The following is a 12,621-nucleotide window of genomic DNA, read 5'->3' on the forward strand; positions in this document are numbered from 1 at the left end:
CCCATTGGTGGTTGCCACCCCTAGAACCATGCCTTCAAATTGAAAAATAAAAGAAGAAATTGGTGGGGAAATCATGTTGACCAAAGGTGATATTTTTCCATCCTCTTTACCTAATGAATGCAACTTAAATGATCTCGATCTTCCATTATCACGGGTATGCAAGAATTCTATCTCTATGTTTGAACATGAGAAAATCATTGATGAATTCTTAGAGCACTATAATTTTGAGGATGAAAATTTAACCATTTTTTGTTCTAATTTCTATAGGAAAGATGACCAATGCATATGTTTGGACAACCAAGAGCACATGATGAATGAGGTACAATATATCTATGATCCTTACCATGAGAGCAGAAGTGAACAAGTGTTCCTTGTAACATATGAACCATTTCAAATTCCAACTTATGAAGATCAAGGTATGCATTATGTTGGTAACATGTATTGTCACTCGAATTCATTACAAAGCCAACATATTTCTTCAAAATGTACTTCTCCACCTAGCATGCACAATGAATGTAATCAAGAATGCTCACAACAACCCATATATCTCTCTTATATTCTATGATATCCATCCTTACCATCTTCATTTCACCCATCCTACTTATTCCCATCTACTTTATCTCCTTCATTCTTTTTACCATATTCATCATCTCATTCACATCATATTCTATTTGCTTCTCTATATCCCCCAAAGGCAACTATATTGCCTCATGCAATACTTCATAATAAGATGGTTAATAGTACATATAAACTTTCATGGATCCCTATACAACCTAATGATGTGCTTGAAATTGATAAATTAACATTGCAATATATCAATGCACTTAAGGAATGGGATTTTGGTTTAATTAAATTAGAAGAACAATATTATTTATTGAAATATAATCAACTTTGTTCTTCTTTTCTACTTAGTGAATTCCAAATACCTCCAAATGAGCCCACACCTCAAATTGCATCAATTTTAATTAATGGACTCATGAATAGGTGTGTTAATATCAATCATGCACTAAGTAATATTAAACTGTACCTATTCCATGTTCCACAAATGTGTTGTTGGATCCTCCATGATCTATATTTTATCACTCTTGTACTTATACATATTGATATTTGGAGGCCTGTGGTTAAAATTTGCATCCCTCATATACTTGTTGATTTGGGATCGATAATTGATTAAGCACAATCATATGGGATTCTATGCATTAATGGCCAAAATTTTAAAACTAGATGATCGTTATTCCTCATTTTTTTAATTCTTTCTATGACCAAATAACAAGAATCATGGTATTAAAATCCATATATTCTTCATTCTTGGATTTTATCTCCAGATGATCATTCATTGATTACACGTGTTGATTTCTTGATTCCTTGGATGATTTGAATTCATTATACTTTTATAACCTAATGTTAATTTGGTAATACATTCATTGAATTAATGAAATATTTGATTTATCTATCATTCAATAACGCTCAAAAAATTCTAAAATATGTGTTACTCTCTTTAAGTTACCTAATTTCTTTGGTTGTCCTAATGATTTCATGACCTTGTAGCATGAAGTTAAGTTGGGGGGAATCCCTCCAATCTTGCGGTTCTTGGATTATTTCAAATTAAGCTTCATTGGTTCTTTTAACAAACTTCCACATGTGATGTCTCCATAATTCAAGGTATGTGTTCTAGTGTTAATTAGCATTTCTATTATGTGAACACAAGAGTTTATTTTTATTTATCCATTCTATCAAGTATCTATTCATAGTAATAACTCTATCTATCATTTGTAAAAATAACCTACTTAATGATAGAGTTATTGAATGGATGATATTTCTTTAGTATGCTTGATATGCTTGGTTTTGGGAATATGGTTACAAGTCTCTTGTTGTGGTGTGATAATCTTTGAACCAATACTAGTTAATGATGCTTCTCTACACAAGAATTGCATAATAGACTATGTTAGCTTTGTTAACTTTGTGTGGGCTTGCTAGCTATCTGGCACATTTAAGCTTTGGTTGTGCTTTACTATTGGAGCTCACATGCATATTTTGGTTCATTACCTTGAAATGAGATTTCCTTTCTTTGGTGATTGCTCACATGGAGGAAAATATGCAACTTGGTCTATGAGATTCATGATCAGTTTTTAGCTATACATCAAGAAAAACTTTGGAGACATTACATATCATCATACTCCTTCCTCAAGTCGTGTATCCTTCTCTCTAAAATTTTATGGACACATTGGTGACTACTATTGGTTTTCACTCCATGCTCATGTATTTGGTAATTAAGGTGTGCTACTCACAACTCTACATTTTCCTACAATGGATATTTCACATGCTTCACAAGAATAGGGTTTCATATCTTCAAGAGATGTCTTCTTATTTAGTCATCATAGAGAAATATGAGAATCATCATCCTTGTGAGTAATACTCTTACCCAAGTGTCCCAGTATGTTTTGAAGCTCTACAATCAATTTTCAAATTTAGTGGTGAGAGATACATAGATCAAAAATGTTTCTAGTATAGTGGTTTGTGGTTCCAATTTTGATGAGGTTATTCTTGGTGATCATTTCAAGTTCATCATGCAATCAAGTTTCAACATTGCCTTTTATGAGGTCATGGACAAAACTCAAACTTTGGATGGTATCATTCTTCATCATCTATGTCAGGATTTCATTTCTTTGGTCATTCAATGTAGTTATTGAAAATTTGAAAAAAATTGAAAAAAAATGCAAATTTTTTTTTTTTTTTAAAGCAATAAAATATCCCACAATGAAATCCTTCACGTGTTGTTGGCCAGTTAATATCTAAAAATTGATTTCTGGCAGATGTTAACTAAAAAATAAATCCTTAATGGTGAAAAAAAAAATTACATCGCCATTAAGTGGTGAGTGATTGAAAATTGGCTTTCCTATAGTCACTTGTCATTATCAAAATGTGAAAAAAAAAAAGAAAGAAAAAAAGAAAAAGAAAAATAAAAAATGCAATAATTGGTGTTCTTGGTTTTTCTACTAATCATTCTTTTCAAGAACACTCATTGGTTTCAATGGTTCTTTCCTTTTTGGAACCTCCTATTGCTCACTCTTGCAATTGTACTCCTCTTCAGTGTGATCCTCAAATATTTGATCATCCCTAGTACATGTTGCATGATCTATTGAGGTTTTTTAGTTGATTTTGGTACCTACTGTATGATCTCCAATGGTGGCCCCACAGATTGCCCTCTTCATCTCATACTTTATGATTGCTTCTAGCGATCTTGTCTTTGCTACTTTTAGTCAAATGGTGGTCTTCTGTGGTGTTCCAATATAGTTTTGGGTTCCTTTCTTCATTCATTTTTGGTTGATTCATCACTTTTGGTGGCGATAGTTGCTGAGTTACTCCATCTTCCCACCTTGGTCTCTCTACCCATGCATGTTGGTAAAATAATTGATTTTTTTTTTCTTATTTTATCTCTTAGCTTTATTTGTATTTCTTATTATATTGATCACTATGCAACACACCTACATACCCTTTCCTTGTTTCCCATGGATAGTCAACCTTTAAGTTGGAGGGAGGAATGTCACCCTATTATCTTCCATTTGTTGCCCTTACTAAAACCATTATATTATCCATTATATCCATCCTATAATAACATTTGTTTAATCTCTCATCTCTCCTATTTCACCCATGTAAACTCCTCTTGTGAAAATTGAGATAAATTCTCCTTTATGAAACCTTTTGAACCATGATGCTATAAAAAATGAAAAGAAAAGAGAAAAGAAAAATAATTTATGAGATATCACTATTGAAGAAGAAAAATAACAAAGCTTGTCATGTAAAGAAAAGAAAGGGATTTGTGTTCATCTATGAGTTATCATGGTTCAAAGTGGAGACAAAGCCTAAATCTATAAATCCAAGTACTTCTAATTCAAACTAAAGACCTCATGATCATAATGATTGCATGAAGACGTGCAATAATCTAAGTTAGCGAGAATGATGAGAGCCAATTATAACCTATTTAATGCTCTATTTTAATCTATCTTACGCACTTTCCTACATAGTTCTCTATTCCATTTGTATCTTATTTCATTCCATTTTACCATTATAAAGTTGCATATAGTTTAATATAATTAAGTAGTATTTAATATTTTTTTGGGGTTAAAATACGAAAAATTTATTGTTGATTATGTTTTACTAATCTTTACTACTGTAGCATGTTGATTCATCAATGTAGATCTTCCTATTATTTAACAACCTCTTGTCACCTATCTGCCAGGACTGCAACTTCCTATTGCTTGCCTTTCACTTGTCAGTTAGGACTGTAACTTCCTATCACCTTCTTCACTAGAATCTTCTATCTAAATGATTGTTCCTATCACTTTACACATAGATTTATTTGATTATCCACTTCAGCATTTCATATATTGTCATGCATGTTGTTTGATTACCAAATTATTTCAGCAGTTTTGTTGAGGATTACAGAAAAGAACACATTTATTGACTTTAAGGAGGATCTCCAAATATTACAGTATCCTATTATTATTTCCTTTAATAGGTGGCTGGTATCGAAGATTTTGTATAGATTATTATGACATATTTTCCTAGTTATAGCCACAGTTATAAAAAATTTGTTTTATTATGTGGCCAACAAATAATATTATGTAAACCAATTATTTTCAACTTGTTGGCCACATTGAAAAAAAAAATTACACATTTTAATATTATTTTTTACAAACTACAATAATATAAGTAGGATATGTAAACATTGAATGTAATTCATTGGTATCAAATTGTTAAGAAATAAAATCATTGTTTTGATTATTTCCATAATAGTTTTATAAAATTTATCTCTATCATTTGATGGGAGGAAAGGCACCCACTCTCCAATAGCTAATAGACTATAAATAATTTATTCTAGTGTATTTTGACATTTGTTTATTATGTTTTACATTGTTAATTTTGATAGTTTAATAATTTTTGTTAGTTACTATTATATTTCTATATTCAATGAGTGTTGATAATCTATTTTTGTTTCAATGTTGTAGATCTAGTTGATATGGCTTTCAGATTTGATTTATATTATAATCTATCTTAATTTATGTACTATAGTTCCTATTGCAATTCTGTATTGTAGTTCCTCTAGAATTTTAATCATAGAATTAGAAGAGAAAGAATTGTGCATTAAGGAATTATGTTATCAGATTAACCATCAATATCTTATGCACATTTGTGGTTTGTAGATCAGTTTGGTTTGTATTTGAGATTTTTTTTTTGGATTATTAGATCTATTGAAATTGTAATTGCTAGAAAATTATAGTTCCTATCGCTAGGAAGTGATAGTTCCTATTGCCAGAATTACTTTAGTTTGCTGTAGATTTATTCTTGTGTGTTCTAGATGCATTCATAATCCCTCATATCATAAGAAACATCCCTTGATGGCATATTGCTCAGACACCTTTCACAACCTTACACTCTCAGATTGACACGAATTGACCAAGTTGAATTTCATCATAAATTGTTAATTAATTCTTAATTATTTGCCCTAGTTTTGGCCTATCAATAAAGAGGTATAGCCAAAAGAATACAAAAACTGCAAGGAGATGTGTAAAAGGGGGATCAAACATAGAGCAAACACAAACAAAAGAAAAGGAATGATAAGGCAGAAAATAGAAATAGCATGAGACAAATTTAGCATAAGGAATTTTGGATACAGAAATGGCACATCAGCTCAAGAGATGTTACAATTTTTTGATATATATAATCTTCTACAAAATTTTGAAGTTTTTGAATTTTTTTACATATGTCGAATAAAATGTATGTTATACTCATTAGAGATCAGATCCATAATGATTAGTTAAGTGTTTTTGACACTCATGTCAAAGGGGGAGATTGTTGGTCTCAGATTGGTTTTGACAATTGAGTGTCAACACACTTAACAAATTTCCAAGATGATGTCAAGCTATAGTATGTGTCGAGTCATAAATTCAATAGGTTCCAAGTGAACTTTAGTGCCGAGAAAGATTCAACTGCCAAGTGATAAGTGATGCAGAGTCACTATAGGTGCCAAGTATAGATTTTGAGCAAGACAAAGTTACTATAGGAGCCGAGCAAGACATAATTCCTATATGTGTCCAACATCAGCAATCAATAAGTGTCAAGTAACACAGGATCAACATATGAGTTTGTGCCTTCACAAACTCAGATGTAAACCATTTTTGAGCTAACTTAAGATCACTAGTAGAATTTAGGCAAGTAAATGACCATATGGGTAAATTTTTTAGTCATGTGACTAAAATTTTTAGTCACATGACTAAATGTGATCAAATTCTACTAAATTTTTCAATTCATAACAATAAATGACTAAATAAATGACCATTTTGGTCATCGGATAAAATCACAAGGCTAGATAAGTTCAGATGACTAAATAGATGACTAGATAATTGGTTACCTAGACAAAGATGACTAATTGAATGATTATTATTTTTTTACACTAACAATTGATAATTTTAGGACAGGTGATGTATATGTTGCTACACAATCAAATTGCATGTATCCTCTATCAATGTTATGTTTAGGACATGATGTAACTAAAGACACTTATTAAAATGATGTTTGACTACTATATTTAAGAACACATTATCATGTTGATCATCCACTAATTTTTGATTTGCTAATTTTTTATTAGATTAACACATCACTATTCTCCATTACATGATTTGGCATTGAAATTTGATTACCTAGCATCAATTACATATTAAAATATTTATTTTATATTTGCATTCTAGAATAGGGCACAAAAAAATTATGAGAGAATTTGTAACCTCAAAGATCATGTGCAAACCTATTATTATAAGTGAATCTTTGATAATTTTATGACATCTTACACATGAGCTATTGATTAATTTTTAGTTGAGAATTTTTTGATGGTGATAGAAGGTGAGCATTAACAAAGGGTAGTTATTGAGATATTATTTTAATTTATTATTTAGGAGTGGGGCATTGAAATTTGGGTGTTCAAGTTAGCCTTCATTGATCTATTTATTGATAGAAAATTACATATTTTTTATATCTATAAGTTTCATTACACCAAAACTCTATTATTCTAAAAAGCTCAATCTGCTAGGTCATTTAGTTGCCCTAGTGGCCTTATTCACCAAAAATATCTACTATGTGGAAGACATGCCTATGGAAGACATGCCTCTTGATGCTATCTTAAGGCCTTCAAATATTTTTAAATTTTTTTAGCATTTATATTGTTTAAATTTTATACTTTTTAATAGAATTCTTATCATATCAATGCAAACTATCTTCATGATAATAGAAATTATGATAAGGAAAAAACAAATGTGCAATGAAATAGTGAGCAACAATAAATGAACATTACTATGATAGGCTCACTCCAAATATGAGATCATATAAGGAAATGTTTTTATCATAAGATTGTTGGATACAATTAAGTAATTGTGTATTGTCTTTGATGTTACACAAATGCCATATCAGTTATCAGATAGAGTCTACCGAGTTCTGTCGGTCAGGAAAACAGTTTACAGAGTCTACCGAGCTCAATCGATCAGTAAAGCCTTTTGCAGTGTATACCGAGCGTTCCTGTATGTCACACGGTGAGTTAGTGTTAACCGAGTTCACACGGTAAGCTAAGGAAAGTTTAGTTCTTACCGAGATCACTCGGGTATCAAAGGATTTTGTAGCGGACGGTTAGTGTTAACCGAGTTCGCACGGTAAGCTAAAGAAAGCTTAGTTTTCACCGAGCTCACTCGGTAGTCGAAGATAGCTTTTATCGAGTCTAGTCAGTTTCCAAAGGAAGTGGCAGGTTTACCAAATTTCCCAGTAATTGTAGTTTTTATCGAGTTCTGCCAGTTAACACAGGAAGCAGTTTTTTTTTTGTTCTGTATTGACCAAGCAGCGTCGGCCAGTGAAGAATTTTGTTTTGATTGTTAGTTCAAGCCAACTTTGGAATATGTTTTGTCAAGTTGGTTGGGCCAACCTGGTATTATGTATAGTATATAAAGAGGTGCTCAAGATGCGGAAAAGTGTGGAATAGAGAGTGTATACGAATAGTGCAAGGAAGTGCAAGGAAGAGACTTGTGTGTGCCTAAGCAAAGTTGAGCAGAGGGAAATCTTGGAGCTGCAAAGATATATTTAATCAATAAGGATCTTGTGGAGCTAAACTGAGATCTGTATTCAGCAAGATAAGTTGCATGTATTTTCAGATCATTCATTGTTGTTTTCTAACCATTGTAACAGTGATTCCAAAATCTCCTAACAGAGTTGGTTTAACAGCCATTCCATAAATCCTTTAATAGGGTGGCAATTCAGTTGAATTGTTCTAAAGACCTCTTACAAGGCCACTCCTAACAGGGTGATTAAATCCTCTAACAGGGTCACACCTAACAGTGTGTTTTGTAACCTTTAACAAGGTTGGCTCCTAATAGGGCTCACTTCAGAAGAGTGAAAATTGGTGACTAGTTGCTGGTGGTTTTTCCCATATTGGGTTTCCACGTAAATTTGGTGTCTACTGTGTTCATGATTACTTTCTTGTGCATGGTCGCTTATTTCAGTAAATGCTTAATAAATTAACTAAACATCTATCAAGTTTTAAGCAGTAATTTATGTGTTTACCGAGTAGCAGCAACAACTAAGTTTAAGGCATCTTTGGGACTGTTGAATTTGTTTTTGTGGTAACTAATTCACCCCTTCCCTCTCAGTTACCCCATCTTCATTTTCCAACAATTGGTATCAGAGCTTTTGGTGCTTGCAGGAGGAGATTTCAAAGATCTAAGCCAAAGATCAAGATGTCTTACAAGAGGGAAATCCCAAGGCTTAACCGAAACAACTTCTCAGCATGGCAGGGATTAATGAGACTTCATCTAGCTTCCATTGGTGACACTGGTCTGAAATATCTTGATGAGGAATATGTAGAACCATTAGGTACATTATCAATCAATGACATTGCTATAAAGAAGACTTATAACATTATGATGATTGATATTGCATCTGCCTTGAGTTATGAAGAGTTTGATGATGTCAAGGACTACACTACTACCTATGAAATGTGGGAAAGACTGAAAGAGATCTATGGTGGAGATGAAAATGTCAAAAGAGCCAAAGCTAAAAGTTTGAGAGGACAGTTCGATCAGATGAAAATGAAAGAAGATGAAAACATTGCCAAATATGTTGAAAGAATTAAAGCATGTGTCAGTGCTATCAAAGCTTCTGGAGGAAGTATCAGTGAAGAGACAGTCATAAGTAAAGTTCTTAGAACTCTACTTCCAGTTTATGCCATCAGGGTATCAGCCATTCAAGAAAGAAGCTGTGAGGCCAATCACAAGATAAACCTAGAGGCCATAGTTGGAAGATTGACAGCATTTGAACTAGATAATTTTGATAATTATGTTCCAGCTGCAAAGAACATTGAGTCTGCATTTGAAGCCAAGCTTTCACTCAAGGACAAAGGCAAGAAGAAGAAGGAATCTCAGTCAGAGAGTGAAGATCAATCAGATCAGAGTTTTGACAGTGACCTTGAAGTAATTGAAGCTCGACTTGCAAGGAAATATTCAAGAGGAAGAGGTAAATACAAAGGTAAAGTACCCCTAATCTGCTTTTCATGTGAAGAAGTCAGTCATATTGCTGCAAGGTGTCCAAACAAGAAAGATAAAGATGAAAAGAAAGATAATAAATGGAGCAGTAAGAAAGATCTCAAATCATTTAAGGATAAAAGTAAGAAATCATGTTTTATGGCTAAAGATTCTAATGATTCTAATGATAAAGAAGAGGATGAGATTGTTTACATTGTTGTAAAAGATGAATCTGACAATGAAGAAATGGCACTCATCTCTCACATAAGTAAGAATGATACATGGATCATTGATAGTGGCTGCTCACATCATATGACTGGAGATAAAACAAAGTTTGATCAATTTGAAGAGTATGATGGTGGCAGTGTAAGATTTGGAAACAATGAACCTTGTTGCATCAAAGGAAAAGGAAGAATCACTCTAACCCAGGAACTTGTATGTGATAATGCTTATTGGGTAGAAGGCCTAAAGCACAATTTGTTGAGTGTGGCATAGTTACTCAACAATGGACTTAAAGTAGAATTCATCCAAGGCAAAGCAAGACTGCTGAATGGTAAAGGAAAGCTGATTGGATCTGGTACTCAAACTAAAGGTAACTTGTTCTATCTTGAACTTGGTGAACATTCATGTTTTATTGCTCAAGTAGAAGAGAGTTGGTTATGGCATAAAAGGTTATGTCATGTGAATTTTGACAATTTGGTAAAGATAAGCAAATTCAAGAAAGTGAGAGGCATTCCTGATTTAAAGAAACCAGAGGTCGGTTTATGCAAGAATTGTCAAATTGGAAAGATGGGTAAGTCTAGTTTCAAAAGCAAAAATTATCAGTCTAAAGATTTATTAGAAATTGTGCATACTGACTTATGTGGACCTATTGGAACTGAAAGCTATACTGGTGAAAAATATTTTATTCTTTTTGTTGATGATTATTCAAGAATGATGACCGTCATGTACCTAAGGAACAAATCAGAAGCATTTGAAAAGTTCAAATGGTATTTGGCAAGAGTAAAAAAAGAAACAGGGAAAATATTGAAATGCCTAAGGTCAGACAGAGGTAGTGAATTTATTTCACATGAATTCAATAACTTTTGTATTGAAAGAGGAATCAAAAGACAGGTTTCAGCACCAGGTACTCCTAAACAAAATGGCATAGCTGAAAGAAGGAACAGATCCATCATGGATTGTGCAAGAACCTTGATGATAGAAAAGAATGTTGCTATCAAATACTGGAAGGAGGCTATCAGTACAGCAGTTCATACCTTAAACTGAGTACAGTTGAAAAAAGACTCATTCAAAACTCCCTATGAATTATGGTATGGCTATAAACCCAATGTAAGTTATCTGAAAGTATTTGGAAGCAAATGTTATATCTTGAAAGAATCTAGAAAAGGTAAATTTGATGTAAAAGGTGATGAAGGTATATTTCTTGGATACTCATGCAAGAGTAAAGCATATAGATGCTTGAACTTATCTACTCACAAAGTCATAGAAAGTATACATGTGAAAGTTGATGAGTTTGCATAAAAGACTAAAGAAGAAAGCAGAAGAGAACCAAAAGATTACAAAAGATTCGTCTTCAGTGAACTGGATATAATATCAACTGCATCTGAGAATCAAAAACCTTCTTCTACCAAGTCATCACTAACCGAGTTGCAGGAAACATCTACCGAGCCAACATCTATCGAGCCAACGTCTACCGAGCCAGAGGTAACTGAGCATGTGCATACCAAGCCAGTTGATACCGAGCCAGACCAAACCGAGCATGAAGGAGAAATGCAAGAAGATAACGACAAGATTCATCCAAAAGAAAAAGAACCTGTTCTAGCCAAGTATGTCAGGAGACATCATTCAGCAGATCAGATCATTGGAAATAAATCTGAAGGAACCATCACAAGAAGTAAGTTGAAAGGTACTTGTTTACTTGCTGATTTTGAACCTAGAACTGTCAAAGATGCATTAGAAAATGATAATTGGATTGAAGCAATGAATGAAGAAATAGAGCAGATAGAGAAAAACAAGACATGGACTCTTGTACCTAGTCCTAAAGACAAAAATGTAATCGGTACAAAGTGGGTTTTCAGAAATAAGTTGGATGAAAATGGTAAAGTATCAAGAAACAAAGCTAGATTAGTGTGCAAAGGATATTCTCAAGAGGAAGGCATAGATTATGGAGAAAATTTTGCTCCCGTTGCTAGATTGGAAGGTGTTAGAACCTTATTAGCATATGCTGCTTACAAAGGATTTAAAGTTTATCAGATGGATGTCAAGTCAGCATTTCTAAATGGTATACTGGATGAAGAGGTCTACATTGAACAACCTGAAGGTTTTATAGATCCAAATAAAAAGAACATGGTTTGCAAATTGCACAAGGCACTGTATGGTCTGAAACAAGCCCCTAGAGCATGGTATGAAAGATTGCATAGCTATCTTATTCAAATTGGATTTCAGAGAAATAATGATAACAGTAGTTTGTATATCAAGGAAGGACCAGAAAATAAGATTGTCCTGGCAGAAATATTTGTAGATGATACTATTTTCACAGGGAATGATGATCTTTGCAAAGAATTTTCAGAACAAATGAGCAAAGAATTTGAAATGTCAATTTTCAGTGAAATGAAATTCTTTGTTGGAATTCAAATTGAGTAGAACAAGAATGGCATCTACATCACTCAAGCAAAATACATCAAAGAGATATTGAAAAAGTTTGGTATGGAAGAATGTAAACCAGTTGGAACTCCCATGTGTACTGGACTAAAACTTACCAAAGAAGATGATTCAAAGGAAATAGATCAAACATTGTACAGATCTATGATTGGAAAGTTGCAATATGTAGTTCATACTAGGCCAGATATTGCTCTTGCAGTTGGAATTGTGGCAAGATTTTCAGCCAAACCAAGAGAAAATCACATGATGGCAATCAAGAGGATAATGAGATATCTGAAAGGAACTGAAGATTATGGATTATGGTATAAATTTGGAGCAAACCTAGACTTAAAAGTGTTTACTGATGCTGATTGGGCAGGAAACCTTGACAACAGAAAAAGCACAAGTGGAGGTGCATTCTTTC

Source organism: Cupressus sempervirens, chromosome 11 (genome assembly GCF_028749045.1).
Source record: "Cupressus sempervirens isolate cs-2001-9-10 chromosome 11, ASM2874904v1, whole genome shotgun sequence".
In the NCBI taxonomy this organism is placed as follows: Eukaryota; Viridiplantae; Streptophyta; class Pinopsida; order Cupressales; family Cupressaceae; genus Cupressus; species Cupressus sempervirens.